Below are 20,610 nucleotides of genomic sequence, written 5' to 3' on the forward strand. Positions count from 1 at the left end.
TACTGCAGGCGGCGTGCACACAAGGAGATCTGCATCCAGACAACACTGTGATCTGCTTTTTTCCTGACTTTACCTTACAGATTCAGCGCCACAGAAGGAGTTTTGACGAAGTGAAGAGAGCTCTACGGGCCAAGGAACTGAAATACATGATGCTGTTCCCCTCCAAACCGAAAGTTATCACGGATGGGAAAACATGGCACTTTGCCACCCCTGCAGAAGCTTGGGACTGGCTGGCTGGTGGGAGGGGGTGGCCAGAAAGGGGACCAATTGCGACAGAAAAAATTATTGGTTCAGGGGCCCCGGTGAGAAAAGGACAGCCCGCCGTATGGCCGGCAGGGTCTGCCTCCCCATCGTGGGGTACGTGAGCGCACCCGAGGATAGACTACTATGAAAGGAATGGCATGTGATCTCAAATAGAAAGTGCAGTACGAGACCGGTTAAAGGTGGGCATGGGAGGAGGCTATGTGGGACAAATGGTCAAGGAAATTTTGGGAGTGAAATGTTTGACTTGCTCTGGGTTGGGTAGTGCACATTTAAACCAAGGTTTATGGGAGATGTTTCAAACGACAATATTGATTATCTGTTAGGCTGTTGACCAGGCGGCTGCGGCTAAAATGGGATGTTCAGTTTGGGGCGACAGGTGCTCTGCGAGTTGGGGATGTGGGTAGTTCGATGTCCACAAAGCAGGGTAGTAGGAGTTAGGGGATTTACAGTTTAATTTATGGTTCACAAAGGCTTCACAGTACAGTGCTTTTAACTCTGGTAATGGTGAATCCTGAGGGGGGCGGGGGGGCCTCGGTCTTTAGTATGTTCCCCGAGTATCATTGGAGAGAGGGCCATTTGCCAGAGGTTGATGGCGTATTCTTTAGAGGATGTTGTTGAGGGGTGCACATAATGCTTCCTGGAAACTGAAAATATGATCTTGGAATGTTAACGGGCTGGGGAGTGGCATCAAATGCACGGTAGCTTACAACATTTATGTTTCCATAGCCCCTATGTGGTGCTGCTGCAGGAGACTCCCGTCCAGGGCCATCACTACAAAGCTTTAGATAGAAAGGGATATGTATTGAAGGTCCATGAAGGATATAACTCTGATTCAAGGGGGGTGGGTATCCTGGTAAAGAAATAGTTGCCCTTTGTTCCTCAGGGGGTGCGGTATGATGGTTAAGGTCGCTTTGTGGTCCTGAGGGGACTGCTATAAATATCTGCTCGGTTTACATGCCGCCGCAGCTCTTGGGGACGACTCTCACTGACGTGGGAGGCCTATTGTGGAACCTCCCCACCAGGAATACTGCTGATAGGTGGTGATAGGATAGTTCTAGATACGGGCATGGATTGAGCTGATGGCACCGCGGGGGGGGTCCCTGGCTCAGTTTGTGTCCGTAATGGGGATGGCAGATTTATGGAGGGAGTACAACCCGGTTGGCCGCTGTTAGACTTGGCATCTTTTGGCGTGTTTCCCCTACTTTTTGCTTTGACCTCCCATGCTTGACTCTGTTTTTGCTGGTGTAATGATTCTGCGCACTTTCCTCACTGCTGTCCAGTGGGAAAGTGCAAATGCTCCTGTATAAAATATGTTATGGATTGATGTTTTCCATGATTGGCCTATTTGATTTATGTGTCAGTGTAAAGTGCACTTCGAGTGCCAGGGCCTATAAATCAAATGCTGTTGGTGGGCTGCATCACTGGATTGTGCCACCCGCACAAACAGCCCATAAAGTGTAACTCTGGCCTGCCATTACAGAGCCTGTGCGCAGCCTGGGCTGCCATGTCGACTTGGCAAGTGCACACGCTTGCAAGTCCCTAAACCTTCCTTTTCCTACATGTGAGTCGCCCCCCTGGTAGGCCCAAGATACCCCTGTGGGCAGGGTGCATTGTATGTATTTCTGTGCCCTCTTGCCTTCTGTGACTCGTTTTTCCTGTATTTCTCTGCCCTTTTTGCCTTCTGTTCCACTCGTTTTTCCCTGTATTTCTTGGCCCTCTTGCCTTCTGTCACACTCGTTTTTCCTGTATTTCTCTGCCCTTTTTGCCTTCTGGCCACTCGTTTTTCCTGTATTTCTCTGCCCTTTTTGCCTTCAGTGCCACTCGTTTTTCCTGTATTTCTCTGCCCTTTTTTCCTTCAGTGCCACTCGTTTTTCCTGTATTTCTCTGCCCTTTTTGCCTTCTGTGCCACTCGTTTTTCCTGTATTTCTCTGCCCTTTTTGCCTTCTGGCCACTCGTTTTTCCTGTATTTCTCTGCCCTTTTTGCCTTCAGTGCCACTCGTTTTTCCTGTATTTCTCTGCCCTTTTTGCCTTCTGTGCCACTCGTTTTTTCCCAGAATTTCTTGGCCCTCTTGCCTTCTGTCACACTCGTTTTTCCTGTATTTCTCTGCCCTTTTTGCCTTCTGGCCACTCGTTTTTCCTGTATTTCTCTGCCCTTTTTGCCTTCAGTGCCACTCGTTTTTCCTGTATTTCTCTGCCCTTTTTGCCTTCAGTGCCACTCGTTTTTCCTGTATTTCTCTGCCCTTTTTGCCTTCTGTGCCACTCGTTTTTCCTGTATTTCTCTGCCTTTTTTGCCTTCTGGCCACTCGTTTTTCCTGTATTTCTCTGCCCTTTTTGCCTTCAGTGCCACTCGTTTTTCCTGTATTTCTCTGCCCTTTTTGCCTTCTGTGCCACTCATTTTTCCTGTATTTGTGTGCCCTCTTGCCCTCTGTGACACTCGTTTTCCCTCGTTTTTTGTGCCCTTTTGCCTTCTGTTCCCTTCATCGTCCCTCACCGCCCCCGCCGCTGCGTCCCCTGCGGCCCTGCCCCCCTGACTGCCCATTCGCTGCCCCTGCCTCCCAGCTGCTCCTCCCTCCCACCTCCCCATATATGCCGGCATCTGCGCGGCCGCGCCGCTGTCGCGCCTAAGGCAAGCCCGTCTACGCCCGTCCGCGCCTGGACCGTGCCCAGCACCAGAACCCCTGGCCCCCACCACGACGACCGCCGCCACTACGATGCCAGCACTCTGCACACTCTCAACTCCGGACGGTCCCACACCTGCTTCTAGGACGCCCGGAAACGCACACACGGTCCCTTCACCTGCCGGAACTGCAGCTACACCAGCCTCAGAGCAGAAGAACCACCCTCCAAGAAAGATCCCAACCACCGCACGCAAACACGCCATCGAGCTCTGGGACCTGCTCAACACAACATCCCTGGACGTCGCCTTCCTGACAGAGACCTGGCTGAACGACTCCTCCGCACCCGACATCGCCATAGCCATCCCAGACGGCTACAGGATCCCCTCCAGAGACCGCACCAACGGAGTCTGAGGAGGAATCGCCATTGTCCACAAGAACAGCATCAGGGTCTCGACGAGCACTGACAACGCGCTCAGCACCGCCGAACACATGCACTTCCAGATCCACACAGACACTAACTCCACCCTCAGAGGCACCCTAGTCTACCGACCACCTGGACCCCGTCCCAAGTTCAGCGACTCCATCGCCGACTTCATCAGCACGCACGCCCTGAGCTCCAACGACTACATCCTCCTCGGAGACCTGAACTTTCACCTTGAGAACAACGACGACAACAACTCCACAACCCTGATCGATAACCTCGCCAACCTCTGACTGAAGCAACTCGTCTCAATGCCCACCCACTCCGCCGGCCACACGCTCAACCCCATCTTCTCAAGCCCGCACGTCTCCGTCAGCCACACCACGAACTCCTCTGGACCAACCACCGCTGCATCCACTTCGCCTTCCAGAAACACACCACCGCACCCAACAGATCTCCTGCCACTGCTGGAGCAAAATGACCGAAGACCAACTACATGCAGACCTCACTCTCAGCCCACCAACCGAACCCTCCAACACCGACGACGTTGCCCACAGCCTCAGACGCTGGATCGAGGACTGCGCCAATACCCTTGCCCTGCTAAAGATACACCCCCCCCTCCCACAGGGACACCAGCAAGAGGGTCAGCTGGTTCACCCCAGAACTCCTTGCCTCCAAGCAAGCCCGCCGGAAACTAGAGAAGGAATGGCACAGTGAACAAACTCCGGACAGCCACGCAGCACACAAGGACGCCATCTGCAACCACCACCACCTCAGGGTGGCCAAGAGGACCTCCTTCAAAGACCACCTCGACGACAACGCACACAATAGCAAGAAGCTCTTCAACATCGTGAAGGAACTCTCCAACCCCAGTTCCAACACCAACGACATCCCGCCGTCGCAAGCCCTGTGCGACTCCCTCGCCACCTTATTCCACCGCAAGATAGCAGACATCCACAACCGCTTCAACACCCAGACAGCCCCAACAGACAGCAACACAACAGACCCTCCGCACACCATCGACCACGACCCCTTGCTAGCCTGGGCCAGCGTGAGCATCGATGACACCATCAAGACCATGAGCACAATCCACTCCAGCTCTCCGTCAGACCCATTCCCGCACCACGTCTTCAACAAAGCAAGCAGCTCCATCGCACCCCACCTATGCAACATCATCAACCTCTCCCTCGAGACCGAGACCTTCCCAGAGAGCTGGAAACACGCCGAGATAAACGCCCTACTAAGGCAGACCCAAGGGACCTCAAGAACTTCCGGCCCATCTTTCTGCTCCCCTTCCCGGCCAAGGTCATCGAGAAAATTGTCAACAGACAGCTAACCCGATACCTCGAAGAAAACAGAATCCTGGACCCTTCCCAGTCAGATTTCCACAGCAACCACAGCACCGAGACTGCCCTCATCGCCGCCACCGACGACATCAGGACCCTGCTGGACAACAGTGAGACCGCAGCACTCATCCTCCTAGACCTCTCCACCTCCTTCGAAACTGCCTGCCACCGCACACTACGTGCACGGCTCCACGCCGCAGGGATCCGAGACAAGGCTCTGGAATGGACCACCTCCTTCCTCTCCGGCAGAACCCAGAGCGTCCGCCTCCCCCCATTCCGTTCCAAAGCCTCCGAGATCATCTGCGGCGTACCCCAGGGATCCTCCCTCAGCCCGACACTGTTCAACATTTACATGGCCCCGCTTGCACTCGTCGCCCGACAGCACAACCTCAACATAATCTCCTACGCAGACGACATTCAACTGATCCTCTCCCTCACCAAGGACCCCATCACTGCCAAAGCCAACCTCCACGAAGGAATGAAGGCCGTCGCGGACTGGATGAAGATCAGCCGCCTGAAGCTGAACTCGGACAAGAAGGAGGTCGTCATCCTCGGCTCCAACCCCTCAGCCTGGGACGACTCCTAGTGGCCGGCACTGGGGGCAGCCCACCGACCACGCACGCAACCTGGGAATCGTCCTCGACTCAACGCTCTCAATGACCAAACAAGTCAACGCCGTCTCCTCCTCCTGCTTCAACACCCTCCGCATGCTCTGCAAGATCTACAGATGGATCCCGACAGATACAAGAAAGACAGTCACCCAAGCCCTCGTCAGCAGCAGACTCAACGGAAACGCCCTCTACGTGGGATCCCCGACCAAGCTCATCAAACGACTACAATGCATCCAAAACGCCTCGGCGCGACTGATCCTCGACGTACCACGACACGGCCACATCACCCCCCACTTGAGAAACTTGCACTGGCTCCCTGTCAACAAGAGGATATCCTTCACGCTCCTCATCCACGCACACAAAGCACTCCACAAGACTGGCCCAGCCTACCTCAACAGACGGCTCTCCTTCTACATCCCCAACCGCCAGCTACGCTCCACCGACCTCTCACTCCCCACCGCCCTGCGCATCCGAAGAACAACCACTGGCGGGAGATCCTTCTCCCACCTCGCCGCCAAGACATGGAACACCCTCCCACTGAGCCTTCGACAGACCCAAGACCTGCTGACCTTCAGGAGGATACTCAAGACCTGGCTGTTCGATCAGTAGCGGCCCCCCCCATCCCCAGCGCCTTGAGACACTCGCGGGTATGTAGTGCGCTTTACAAATGATTGATTGATTGATTGATTGTATGTGAAGGGCAGGGCATGCCCTGGTGTGTGTGGCATGTTCTGATAGTGAATTACAGCCTACTTCGTTTTTCACTATTGCAAGGCTACCTGTTACCCCCTAGGCCAGAATGGGCAGTTTGATTATTACATCCTATAATCCTACCTGACCCAGGGAATATGGTAGAAATTCGAGTTTAGTATGCCTGAACTCAGAATGATAAAATGCATCTTTTAGTGAAGTTGGTTTTAACATACTGTGTTTGAAAATACCACTTTTAGAAAGTAGGTATTTTCTTGTCTAACCATCCGAGCCTGCCTCTTCTAGGTTGTGTATTCCTTGTCTGGAGTTTGAGTGACAGGGGCTGGGGGATTCCAGGAGACAGGGTGAGTCTGTACGGGGCTGAATAGCAAGATCTACATGTAGATGGGTGGGAGGAGTTGCACCTGGGACCTGAATAGGGCTGGACCTTCCCTCCACAATGCTGGCTCCACCTCCTGTGGTGCGTCTGATGTCCTTGGCCTACACTGTGAAAGGAAAGAAGGAGTCTTGTCAACAAAGTGCTCCAGGACTGACCAGAACTGGTTTGGACTAGGCTAAGGCCTCTCTTCCTCCAGAGAACAAAGAGAATTTGAGGATAAAAAGGGGGGACCCAAACCCCAGAACTTCAGAACTCGCTGGAATCAAGGAACCTGCCAAGAAGAACAGCTGGAAGAGCTGCCAGGAGGAGTACTGCCCTTTTGCTGTGTTATTGCTTTGTGGGTTGGCCTGCAGCTGCTGCTTCTGCCTTGGCCAATGAAAGGACTGGACTGAACTTTCTCTACTTGTGCTGAGTTGCTCCAAGGGCTTGAGGTAGAGCTTGCCCCCTGTTCACGAGGTCTCAGCAACAGCAAAGACTTCAAGCCCGATGCCGTCTATGACGCCGCTGCCAACTCCGTGTCCTGAAGGCACTGCAGAAGGCAACGCCGCACCGCAACCTTGGTCTCACCGACGACGCCTGTTAACGCCGTCACCGAGCCGCTGCTTGCACCGCGACCTGTGGGCTCCGCACCACCTCGCTTCATGCCGAAGCTTTGGCACGGCAGAGCGCACCACCGCACGTGACCCTGGTCTCACCGACGCCTGCTGACGCTGCCACCGAGCCGCTGCTCGCACTGCGACCTGTGGGCACCGCACCGCCTCGCTTCACGACGACGCCGTGGTATCCCCGACGACGATGCTCCACGCCGGATTCGACGCCACTGCTTGCACCGTGGTTCGAGGGCACCGCTCATAAAGTTACCCAAAGCACCACCCTCATCCCGCACCGCAGCCTTGGCCTACCGATGCTGGTGCCATCGACTCAGTTTGTCAGCCGACGACAGCGCTTCAGCAACGACGACGATGACGCTGCTGCACCGTGATCTGCCCGCACCGTGACGAGCACCGCCCTCACCTCACACCACGACCCTGGTCTCACCGATGCCATCTGACGCTGCCACTCAGCCGCTGCTTGCACCGCGACCTGAAGGCACCGCACCGCTGCACTTTGCACCGCAGCACCCGACGCCTGCTGACGCCAGCGCTCCTGATTCCATCAGAGAGGAGATCGACCTACAACGAGAGGTCATTGACGACCTGCATTTCTAAAAGGTACTGTTTGCGGGTTTTCCCGACACCGTTGCTGACCCGCGACACCGCGGTCAGCCAGAACTGTTTGGATTTGTTTGTTCACGACGCCGTGATAGCCCTGGACGGAGCTATCGACATCAAGGAACTGCCTTTCAAGGATTCTTTGATAACTGAAGGTTTTTAAGTACTGTATTGTGGATTTTTATCGTATTTGGTCTTGTATTAAGTATATAAAAATATTGGATATTTTTCTTAACAGGTGTGGTGTCCTTTTGTAGTGCTTACATTGTATTACTGTTGGTTTTGTGCAAATGCTTTACACACTGCCTCTAAGATAAGCCTGACTTCTCGTGCCATGCTACCAAGGGGGTGAGCAGGGGTTATTTTAGGCGTGTAACTCCCTTATCCTGACTAGGAAGAAGGGTCCCTACTTCGACAAAGGTGTAAGCCCTTGCCAACTAGAGACCCCCATGTCTAACAGCCGCCAATACACCTATTTCTCAGCACCAAATGGTAGCTTTTCCAGAATAGATCACTTGCATACACTCCGAACCCAGGTGCCGTGGTTCTTCGCTACAACGCACCTGGTGAGAAGAATATTAGACCACTCCCCGGTGGAGGTCCGCTTGTCGGGCCCATCGGCGGGCCACCAGATGCCACAAAGACTTGATGCTTGGTACCTGAATGACTGGGAGATACGGGATAAAGTACAATACTGTGCTGAGTTGAACTTCTGAGAAATCAGGGGTCGGTGGATTCGGCAGTGACACTCTGGGAGGCTTTCAAACCTGTATTTAGAGGGGGGCCCAGTTAGTAATAGGGGGCAAGAAGGATAGGGAGGGGAAAACCCTTGTCTACGTCAGCAGGACCTACGGGCCCTGGCGGTGAACCTCGCAAAAAAGCATGCATTAGCAACACAGCGTTGATTATACGTTGTGGGGGCCAAAGCAGATAAATTATTAGCGTGGATGGAAAGGCGTGACAGTTGGATCTTGGGTGTTAGAGATCTGTGACGAACAAGGAGACACACAACATCGATGCAGCTATAGCGGAGGCCTTTACCACCTATTATGAGGCATTATACGCCTCCCGGACATCCATGACTGATGCAGACTGCAAGGACTTTCTCCAAAATGTGGCTCTCCCGGTGCTGTCATAGGAGGACCGCGAGGGCTTGGAACTAGATCTGACCATGGAAGAAATTGTGAGAGCACTGACTGAGCTTCAGTTGGGCAAGACACAAGGTCCTAATGGTCGAGTTGTAGAAGGGTTTAGCAAGAGTGGTGGTTGGGCCAATGCTAGCAATGTTCCAGGAAGCTAACTCCACGGGGGGCCTCCCCATTAATCGACGAACAGCCACAATAGTGGTCATACCTAAGGAGGGTAAGCCCCTGACTGACTGTGAGTTATACAGACCAATATTATTGCTGAATGTGGAGGCCAAAGTGTTGGTCAAGGCCCTGGCAACCAGACAGCAGAGGATCCTGCCCTAACTCGTCCACCTTGATCAATGAGGGTTTGTCCCCAACAGAAGCACACTGCTCAACTTGAGGCACATATAAGGGGTGCAACATCTCACCGAGTCGGAAATGGAGACGCAGACAGTGGCAATGGTGTTGGATGCAAGGATGGCATTCGACTCCGTGGAGTGGAATTACATGTTTGCGGTGCTGGAGAGGCTCTTCTTTGGCCCAAAATTTAGGGCGTGGGTTAGATTACTTTATCAGCCCCCATGGCCAGGGTCAAGCTTAATGGCACAGTGTCACGGAGCTTTGCACTCCGAAAGGGCATGCGACAGGGGTGCCAGTTGTCCCCCACGGTGTTTGCACTGCCAATTGAACCCCTGGCGACATGGATTAGACAGGAACCATTGATCTGGAGTATAGAGGCACCAGGGAGATGGGAGGAATGGATCTCCCCTATGCAGATGATGTTCTCTTGTACATTGCACAAACTCACTCTTCCATTGTCCGGGTTATGCAGGTGTTTGGTATTTTTGGTGACCATTACGAGTATACGATCAATTGGTCCAAGTCCGTGGTGTACCCTCTGTCTGGGGAGGCCCCCGCCTGCCTCAGGACTGTCTGTCCCCGGTGTGCTGAGAGGTGTTCTGTTTTTTAGGGATTTACATAGCTCCTGTATGGTTCAGCGAGAGGCTGCTGCCGACCATGCCATACACAAGTAGTAGTCGATATGGGAAGTAGGCCTCCCGGTTCTTGGTCTGGAAGAGGAGGCTTACTGGTCAGATGACACTTTGGTGCAGCGCACTGCTGTCGGAAATAAGGGGGTTGACGGGGACCCAGAGGTGGGAGCTCATCAGCATAGAACATGAGAGGTCCTTTATTCATACCCTTTAGGACTGCCCCTTGATACATGGATAGTGGGCAAGGGTGACGGCGGCAATGACCAGCGTAGTGGCCATGGAAGTCCTGCTTGGCGCAAAATGCCTGCTTCTGGGACTAAAAGGGGATCAGGATTGGTCTGGGTACACTGCAACTGGCAGCTGGAGTTGCTAACCCCAATATAGCGAGGGCACAGGGGGCCACTGCTACGCTGATAGACACTGACTGGGAGGCGGACGTGGACTGGTGTCAGAGGATGGAACGTGAGGCCTATAAAGCGAGAGGATGCACTACAAATTGGGAAAAGGTGTGGGGGGCATAGAGGATGCACAGAGGGTAAGGGTGATTAGAAAACTGTGGGAGGGACTACAGGAGGTGGGGTAGGAGGGGGTACGACGAAAGGACTGTTGTTTGGCTGTAAAAGTGCCGTACCTAAGATCATACATAGTGCAGAGGAGTAGTGTGCTCTGTTGGGGCCCTTTGTATAAGCATTGTTACTCGAACATGTTATTGTCATGTGATGGTAGAAGTCCGAGTTTTGGTTTAATAAAAAAGATTTTTTTTAAAAAGAAAATTGACCACCAGGCTTTCATTTAGCTGAAAGGAGATCCGAACCCTTGTCCAAACACCAGCTACAACAGGCTGGTCTGTATAGTTTTGTTGTGCCTGGAGCCCAGGACTGTTGAATAAAATGGACAGCTTCTTCAGAAATGTTTGGGGTTTTCCAGGAAGACCTGAAATCCTCCAAGCGACCATCTAAAATTAGGCTGTGACACGTTCCCTGAGGGCTGAGGAGTAGGTTGGAAAGGTGAAGGATTTATACCGGATACTCTATAGACAGTTCTATGATAGTTAGATACAAAGGCTGAGCCTGCCAAAAGGGGGGTAACAAGTACTAACAACGATTGTTGTCTGCAGGCCTGGGCTAATACCCAAGAAATCATCACAAGAGGAGGGAAGGCATAGAGCAGTGTCTGAGGCTAAGATTGAAGAAGCTCACCCATGGCCAAGGCTGATTCGGTCTCCAGCTGAAAAAGGAGGGAAGATGGGTATTGAGATAGGAAGCTAAAAGATCCATCGATATTATGCCAAAGATAGAAGAAAGTTGATTGAACACCAAAGGGTGAAGACAGCAGTCGCTGGAATCCTGAAGGTGTCTGTAACACCAATCTGTTACAAGGTTCAAATTGCCTGGAAGGTACTCCGACCTGACAGATTTCTTTAAAGGCAAAATTCCCTGAGACTTTTGGTCTGCTTGAGGTTTGGATTTTGTGCCCCCTAGGTGGTTTATATATCTGACTGCTGACAGATTGTCTATTCTTAAAGGTGTTGTGCATTTTATCCTGTATTTTGCAAAGGTCTGGATGCCAAAGGACTCTGCAAGCATCTCTAAACAATTGATGTGCAAGTTCAACTTCTCAGAAGACCATGTACCACCATTTGAGAACTGACCACATCTTTAGCTATAACCTGACCAATTTGCATCGGATTCCAAGACCAGATCTGGGGCGACAGAGAAAATCATCCTCCCTTTTCAGGCGTCTAAGTGGTTCAGCCACCATTGGAGGTCCTTTTTGGAATCTGGACAAACGTTGTGGGATCTGAATATGCTACACCCTTGCGGAGATGATGTATCTTTAATCTTTGCAAAAAGCCCAATAGAAGAGTTTGGCATAAATTTGAAGGAGAGGGAGAAAACAAGCTCTGTCTTGTGTTATAATTAGACATGCTTCTCCAACGAGTAGCTGATGAGCTACTGGTAGGTTCCAAGCTACCTGTAAGCATCCCTTTTGTGTGCAGGCCACCCTACTAAATTAGAGGCTTTTGCATGGTTGAATTAGTATAGGTATACCAGAGTTAAGTGTATTCAAGATGAAAATTAGTGTAATTGCAGAACCCATAAGCGATGTTCGGAAAAAAACGGGCAAATTTCCAGAATATATTAAAAACGGATATTTGAGCGATAAATCATGTGGCATTGGGAAGTCTTTTAACTAATTTATTATCTTGGTGCTGGGACCGTGAAAGGCCATAGCTATTATGTTTGCCTCATGCAGAGGCTCTCGAAATTAACAAAGCCTTGTTACAATACTGCTGGTAACCCTGCCTGATGCACAGAGATGGACACAGCTGTTAATCTTGTATGTGGTGGCCAGTAATGTAATCTTGAATGAATTGGTCACTATTACAAGAATAATAATGTTAGTAGTTGGGGATGATTTTCATCTTATATAAGTAACTCTTCTTAGTAAAATGGTAGGATATCTATGAATTAGAAAACCGTTCAGATATGTGATGAGTCTGGTTGGGGAACCACTGGGGACCATAAGATGCCGGTGGGAAGCACTGCTGGAACACAGATTCAGAATGGTTTAAATCACTAGCCTACCCCAAGAGAGTCTCTAGAAACATGAGGCTAAAATACACCTGTTGGACCCGGTGTTAGAATCCCACTCCGCGGCCACAACGTTAGGGAAAGAAAGGTCACCTCTAGAGATAGCCCCCGCTCTACCCCCTTGGTAGCTTGGAACGAGCAGCCAGGCTTATGTTCAAGGTCAATGTGTAAAATATTCGCAATTACGCTGACAGCAACCCAATGATGACACCACAAATAGACTCCACACGGGGTTCATCGAAAAACAAGTATATGTTTATAAAAAGACATACGATGCGACCACACAATATCAAACCAACATTTGCTTCGGGGTAATGCTCCCCCTGGCCTATTATTATTGAGCTAAACTAAACAATCCAATGTAATCCTAATGTCGTAATATGCAGTTCGTTATGCATCAATTGGGTACCTTACAACATAGGAATAATGCAGATCGTAATACGGCTATCTGGCGATTTGTCCTGTCACTGGAATGCAGTGCGTAATGCAACAACGTTGTAAACTGTTATGCCCCCGTAATGCAATGCGTACGGTCCCCTTCAGATACTCTGTTAGGAAAAAGTAATGCAACATGTAATACAGTTATCAGTCAGTTCGTTATGTGAAACTAATGCAATGCAGAACACATATATCAGGCTGTTCGGTATGCAACACTAATGCAATGTGTAATACGACAATCCGGCAGTTTGTGATGCAGGACTAAGACTAGGCGTAATACATCTATCAGGCAGTTCGTTATGCAAACCTAGTCCAATGCGTAACACACCTATCAGGCAGTTCGTTATGCGTTATTATTATTATGCGTTATCCCCCACAGGTAAGATATAACACAGTAAATGCAGCTTCGCACTCCGGCCCCAGTGCTCCCACTCCCTTGACACACGAGCCGCAATCTGAGCCGAAGCAGAGGCTCGCGCTGCAGGACAGAGAAAGAGGCCGAGAGCGTCTCCCTCCGCGCCCAGCCCCAGGAGTCAACACACGTTACCTGGGGGGCGCGAACCCACTCTCCTCTCCTTGTCCAGCGACTTGGGCCTCCGATGCAATCTCTCTGAATTTCCGGGCAATGGGAATATCCCAGGCTGCACACTACACCCGCACTCAGAGCCAATGACTCACTGGAACTCCGGGTGCACAATAACCAGACAACTCCTCACAAGGGTCTCAGGCTGCATACGACACATGCACGCAGCATCGCTGAGACACACTTTATCTTCTGGTGTCCACGATCACAGGGCACAACTTGCGCAGGTCTCAGGCAGTAGAAAGCACACGCACTCCGCGTTGCTAGGACACACTTGATCTTCAGGTGCCCCCGATCACAGGACACCTCTGGCGAGGGTCTCAGGCTGCAAAACAGCACATGCACACAGTGTCGCTGAGACACACTTGCCCTTCTGATGTGCACGATCACAGGCCAATCCACTCGAAAGTCTCAGGCTGCACACGCACACTACGTCGCTGAGACTTACTTGACTCTCCCGGTTCACAAGTTCACAGGACGATCCTCTTGAAGGACTCAGGTTGCACCAAGCACACGCACACTGCGTCGCTGAGTCTCGTTTGGAACTCCAGGTGCCTAAGATCACAGGGCACAACTTACGAAGGTCTCAGGCTAGACAGAGCACACGCACACAGCGTATCTGAGAGTCTTCTCTGGAAACTTTTATGTTCCTGTGTTTCCAAACAGGGAGCCAGTTCACCTCAGGCCCTTGGGATTAGTTACTTCAGGACACAGCATACAGCAAAGTCCTTCAAGCAGGGGGACACAGCACACAGCAAAATTCCTTTAGCCTTTCCTTAGTTGAAACAGCAAACTGCAGGCCAGCCCCAGATCACACAGCAAGAGCAGTCCTATCCATTAATCTCTTCAGTTGTTTCTTCCTTGGCAAAGTTCCTTTTGACCACGAAGTAGCTCCAGTCTTGTTCACACTTGATCAAGCCATTCTCCAAAGTTCAGGGGTTTCAGCTCGCATTGTTATACCCCTCAATGGCTTTGAAGTCTTTGTGTTACAGGGGGCACTGACCCCTGCTCAAACCAGTTCTGGGTGCCTCTCTACCAGTGACACCTTCTTCCTTTGATTAGTGGGGGTCTGGATTCTCAATCACTCAGCAGGCGATGGGAGAATTGTTTTATAGCACCAGCCAAGGCCTCTTCACCTCTAGAGCTACTCCTCCCCCTACACTCCAGATTCAGGTCAGCCTGTGCTGTCTAACCTCCTCCACTGGGTCAAGACATCCCCCAGATCCTATCGCTTTCAAATCCAGCCAGTCAATCCACAACCAGGCAGAGACACACAGAAATGTTTAATGCACAAAAACCCAGCCACTTCTGAAAGAGTGGCTTACAAACACATAATGCAAGAACCATCTTCATAAAAAGATGTGTTATTGCAGGGTGAGTTCAGGCATACTAAACTTCACCTTTCCATCTTAAGCCTTTGGGAAGATAGGCTGGAAATCATATTACACAGCCTTCCCATTCTATTCAGAAGTGGAAGAGTATTTCACTGCCAGGACATGGTACACACCTTGGTACATGTCCCACCTTTCACATGCACTGCATCCTGTCGAGGGGGTACCCTAGACCTACCATAGGGGTGCCTGGTGTTTATGGAAAGGGAAGGGCAGGGTCTAGTAAGTGCGTGCACTTACCAGAACAACATGGCAGTTTAGGAACCTGCGCGCAGGCCCTGCAATGGCAGGCCTGAGTTCCCTTTTTAGTGCTACTTGAGTGGGTGGCACAATAAGTGCTGCAGGCCCACAAGTAGCATTTGCATTACTATCCCTGGCACACATAGTCTTCCTAGGGACTTCAATAGTAATACAACATACCAATCATGGACAACCAATTACCATTACACTGTACACAGGGAGCACTTGCACTTTGACACTGTTTAGCAGTGGCAAGGTGTCCAAAGCATCTTAGTTGGCAACACCCTATCCATCTTAGTACCAAAAATAGAGGAGGTAGAAGCAAAAAGTCAGGGGTAATCACGCCGCCAAGAAATGCCAGGCCTAACAACACCCAATTAAACTATGTCCACATGACATATCTGACTCTCCACAGATTCCAGGTAATTTCTTGTGGAGAACCTCAGCCCTGCCCCAGATGTGCCTTTCTGAATGCAGACTTTGGCCACATGACATGTAATTGTCCCCACTTGCTGCCGTTCTGGGAAACTGTGATACAGACTCCCTATGCTGCTCTAGGCTGCACCCTTGATTGTTGCCGGTAACCCTGCCTTCTGGGGCTGTTTTCCAGACCCCAGAAAAGGAAAGTGGGATCCAAATTCATTGACTTGGCACCTGCTGTGGCCAAAAGAAGTATAGCAATGATGTGGAAATCTGCAGCGACCCCCAGGGGTCACAACATGGGTAATGGATGTCACAGTTTTGCGCTAGAGCAGAGGAGGGGGCGCTGATTAGAGAAGATGCTCCTGGCATCCACAGACGCCCAATCGTAGGGCTATGGGCTGAGATGCATAAGTCTTGGGAAATTTTGGGGGAAGATACGGAGAGTGAGATGGAGGAACAAGGCACACCGGCTAGAACGTACGGGAGCGATTCTACTGGGTACACTGATGCACACTGAATGACATCAACTGATTGCAACAGCTGGGGGAGACACTACAGCCCAGAGAGTCAGAATCATGGCGTTCGAGTCGATCTGAGCCCCCCTTCCTCCAGTTCATCACCCTCCTTCTCACCAAGCAATTAATTAATGAGCCTATGTAATGTACAGTAGGCATTAAATGACAAATTACTAATGTGATGCTGATTAAGGTTTCTCAGTATGCTTGGGACAGGGCCAAATGTGTTAACAGCCTAAGTGGCAAATGCTTGTGTTATGCATCCGATGTGACACTAAATTCTTGTTATGTCCAGTAAATTGAAAATCTTCTGTATACATGACTTGCAAATTATAAATGCCAGTAATGTTGTTTTGAAAAAAGATATATGACAAGTCTGACACTCTTACCGGGTTTCCTAACATGCATATAGATGATTGTTTAGTAAGATTAGATCTTCAAGATGCCTACCTGGCTGTTCCCGTCCATCAAATCAATGAGAGGGGGGACTAGGAGCAATTAGAAAGAGGTCCTGAACCAATGCTCCTAAAAGTCATACATTATTCCAACGGATGGTTACAGTTCCTACAGAGTGGAGGGGGAGATTACAGCCAACAGATAAGCTGTAAATAGTTGGGAGTGTCTCCAAGGATCGAGTGAGTGTGCAGAGTAAGGAAAGAGTACTCCTTAATGTGGTATCTAGTGCCCTCACACACCCTTGCGGATGTATAGCATCATCATTGGGCAAGGTTGCTCCTCGTGGGGGTGGCGCTGCAGTCCCTCACGGGCCCTTGGTTAGGGGCTCTCTGGCGGAGTTCTTTTAAGGAGTTGCCACATTTGTGAGTGAGGGTGTGTGGGTAGGGGAGTGCTGGTGAGTGCAGGTTTAAAATGAGACGGGGACCTAAAAATATTTAATCAAAAAGGTCCCTGGTACAGGCTAAAAAGTTCACGGGGATGGAGATGCACGGTAGTGCTGCTGTGAGAGGGGAAACAAGACCAAATAGAGTCCCACTACTCTCAACCCGTGTTGTGTATTAACAAAAGTGAATGTGAAAAAGGTCTACATGTTTCGCGCTGTTGGATGGTCCCTATTGGATCCAGGAGCGCTTCGTCAGGACCAAAGAATGGGTGAAAAATAGGGTTCGGGAAAAGACAGCCCGTAATCCTATATGTTACCTGGGTCAGGTTTGCTTGACAATAAATGTCCAGAATCCGTTTTTATACGTAAATCCTGTTCACAGCCTAGAGGGAGACATAAAAACAAGGGAGGGGGGGGAGGAAAAGGGGGAAAAAAACAATAACATATCAAGGTTTATATGATACACTTGTGGCTCAAAGGAGGGCACTGGTGCACGGGGTGTGCTTAGGTGCCTTGTGCATGAAAAGGACAACAACCGAGGTAATATCATTGTGTTCATGCAGAATTGTAATGCTAGAGGTGTATCCAGCATAAAGGTGAAACCCACGGTGGTGGTGGTAGGTTCCATCCTTAATCATCATAAGACATACACGTGTGGTCGTGCCTAATTGGAGACCGATGGTTCGTAGATGCAGGCAAGGGTGTGGCGATGGACAAAAGGTTCAAAGGTGCCCACCGTGGCGGGTGCCATGGTTCTAAATCACCTCGACGTGCCTGGCGGTGTTAGTACGGTGATCTATAGTAACTGTCGCGCTATGACAGGGAATGGAAACTGGCCGTGGATGAATTAAATGACCTCGTTTTAACTGTAGTGGAGCGGAACTCTGTATAACGTCTCGGCGATATGCAGCCTGGCAGCCAGTAAGGACTGCGGCGCAACCGCGAGTGTTGGAGCGGCCAACGTGAAAATATAGTGCTCTTATCAGGTGGTCTGGATGGGTAAATACGATGGCCACAAAAGTATAACAAAAATAATACATAACGTCACCGAGTGCCTACCCTCTCCACGTCAACACAAGGCATCGGTAAAAACATTCCCTGGGTTGATTTATCCCGTTAATTGCATAACACTAGATCACCCTACATCAGCACTTGACACCAAGGGCTACTAGTTTATTGCACGCATTACCGCCTCCAGTTAAAACGATGTCATTGAATTCATCCACGGCCAGTTTCCATTCCCTGTCATAGCGCGACAGTTACTATAGATCACCGTACTAACACCGCCAGGCACGTCGAGGTGATTTAGAACCATGGCACCCGCCACGGTGGGCACCTTTGAACCTTTTGTCCACCGCCACACCCTTGCCTGCATCTACGAACCATCGGTCTCCAATTAGGCACGACCACACATGTGTATGTCTTATGATGATTAAGGATGGAACCTACCACCACCACCGTGGGTTTCACCTTTATGCTGGATACACCTCTAGCATTACAATTCTGCATGAACACAATGATATTACCTCGGTTGTTGTCCTTTTCATGCACAAGGCACCTAAGCACACCCCGTGCACCAGTGCCCTCCTTTGAGCCACAAGTGTATCATATTGAGGAAATATGAATTTTTATGATCAATTGTGTCCCCTATCTAGACCCCAACGGCTCCATGTACATGCTACAAGTACATGTATGTTCCCTCCACTTCAAGCTATGAAGACGCAAATACAATTGTGTCCAACGTTAATATGTCCTCTTTCAGATCTGCCATGAATGGGTCAGATACTCCGTTCCTAAGTATGCCTTGCCACCGTCTTTATATGGTATACTTTTCACGTTTTCCAGCTCTGGCAAGGTAGGCCCTGAATTCTGCCATCGAGCTTTTCCTGCTTCTGCCTCTGAATGCTCCAGCCTGGACCTGTATCTGTATCCATGAACTTTGTCTTACTTCCTGCGCGGCTAACGGTGCCTAGCCCGGCCTGTTGCCTGCCAAAACTGTATTCAGCCTTCAAGTTATCTGCTCCGCTCCTCAAGAAATGCATTCCTGTCTAGTAGCTTAGGTAAACATCCCTCCAGCTGCAGAGCAAAGGGCCCGGCCTTACTGTCTCCGTGCAAGTAATTCATGACTTTCGTTACCATGGTAGGCCCATGCCCCCTCGCATCTCATGTAGACACTTAGACGCTTGTACACGCACTAGCAGTCAGTATAGAATAGACTCTGTTCGAAAAGACCTTTCCTTCCAGATAATATAGTTCCTTAAACACAAGATATTAGATACGATTTGGGATTAGGTTGTCCTGACACCCCAGACTTCTGTCTCCTCATGTAGGGCTAAATGTCAAGTTCCCTTCACCCTCTAGTTACACGTCAATCACACGTCATGCGGCTGCGCGCGCATCTCTGCCATGTATTTCTGCTGACTTTGCAGGATTCTCTTATGGATCCACCCACTTGTGTCATCATCATAATGACGTTTCTAGTATACGCCTTTATGCACGCCTATTGTAACGCCTTTTTCATTACGTATGTGTACTCTTATCTCTCTTCTCAACTGTAACGCCTTCTGCATATGTCTTTACTGTAATGCATTTTACTATAAATATTATAACCTGTCAATAATGTATTGCTGATCCCTTCCTGAACCTTCGTGGTGACGGAACTCGATTGCCTGGTTCGAACCATCATTCCTTTGTAAGGAATAAATTCCCTTTTATAACCTCAAATACCACGGATTCTGCCTCTTATTTTTACTGAGTTATTCTTACTGAATTTTACCGCATAAATTAAGTCTAGGTAATTTAAATTTACCACAATATAAACCTTGATATGTTATTTGTTTTTCCCCCTTTTCCTTCCCCCCCCCCCCCCTTGTTTTTATGTCTCCCTCTAGGCTGTGAACAGGATTTACGTATAAAAACGGATTCTGGACATTTATTGTCAAGCAAACCTGACCCAGGTAACATATAGGATTACGGGCTGTCTTTTCCCGAACCCTATTTTTCACCCATTCTTTGGTCCTGACGAAGCGCTCCTGGATCCAATAGGGACCATCTAACAGCGCGAAACATGTAGACCTTTTTCACATTCACTTTTGTTAATACACAACACGGGTTGAGAGTAGTGGGACTCTGGTCTTGTTTCCCCTCTCACAGCAGCACTACCGTGCATCTCCATCCCCTTGAACTTTTAGCCTGTACCAGGGACCTTTTTGATTAAATATTTTTAGGTCCCTGTCTCATTTTAAACCTGCACTCACCAGCACTCCCCTACCCACACACCCTCACTCACAAATGTGGCAACTCCTTAAAAGAACTCCGCCAGAGAGCCCCTAACCAAGGGCCCGTGAGGGACTGCAGCGCCACCCCCACGAGGAGCAACCTTGCCCAATGATGATGCTATACATCCGCAAGGGTGTGTGAGGGCACTAGATACCACATTAAGGAGTACTCTTTCCTTACTCTGCACACTCACTCGATCCTTGGAGACACTCCCCACTATTTACAGCTTATCTGTTGGCTGTAATCTCCCCCTCCACTCTGAAGGAACTGTAACCATCCGTTGGAATAATGTTCCCGTCCATCGACATTACAGTATCTTCAGTTGCAATGGGGGGGGGGGATCCGTTTTCTGTTTCAAAACACTTCCTTTCGGTCTGTCTTCAGCCCCTTAGTGCTTCACCAAGATTTGCCAAGTGGTGGCCTTTCCAAGAGCTCAGGAGGTCAGACTTCTAGTATATCTGGACGATTTACTAATTGTGGCACAAGACAGAGAATGTCTTCTTTCTCATTTTTATGTTCATGCCAAACTCTTCTCCAAGATTTAGATTTTCTCATCAATGATCAAAAATCTTCCCTTCTTGCCTCAAAACAACTGGAGTTTCTATGGTTCCTAATAGACACAACAC

The 20,610-nt window shown here is 49.9% G+C and overlaps 1 long non-coding RNA gene across 1 annotated transcript in view; it reads left to right on the forward strand.

Annotated features, from left to right (window-relative positions):
* LOC146799084 (uncharacterized) overlaps positions 1-20,610 on the forward strand; it is a 28,730-nt gene that overhangs the window by 4,300 nt on the left and 3,820 nt on the right. The window contains exon 2 of the long non-coding RNA XR_014969235.1: positions 19,597-19,662. This is a non-coding gene — a long non-coding RNA (uncharacterized LOC146799084). The remainder of the gene's footprint in view (positions 1-19,596; positions 19,663-20,610) is intronic.

The sequence above is a fragment of the Triturus cristatus genome, chromosome 9 (genome assembly GCF_964204655.1).
Source record: "Triturus cristatus chromosome 9, aTriCri1.1, whole genome shotgun sequence".
Classification (NCBI taxonomy): Eukaryota; Metazoa; Chordata; class Amphibia; order Caudata; family Salamandridae; genus Triturus; species Triturus cristatus.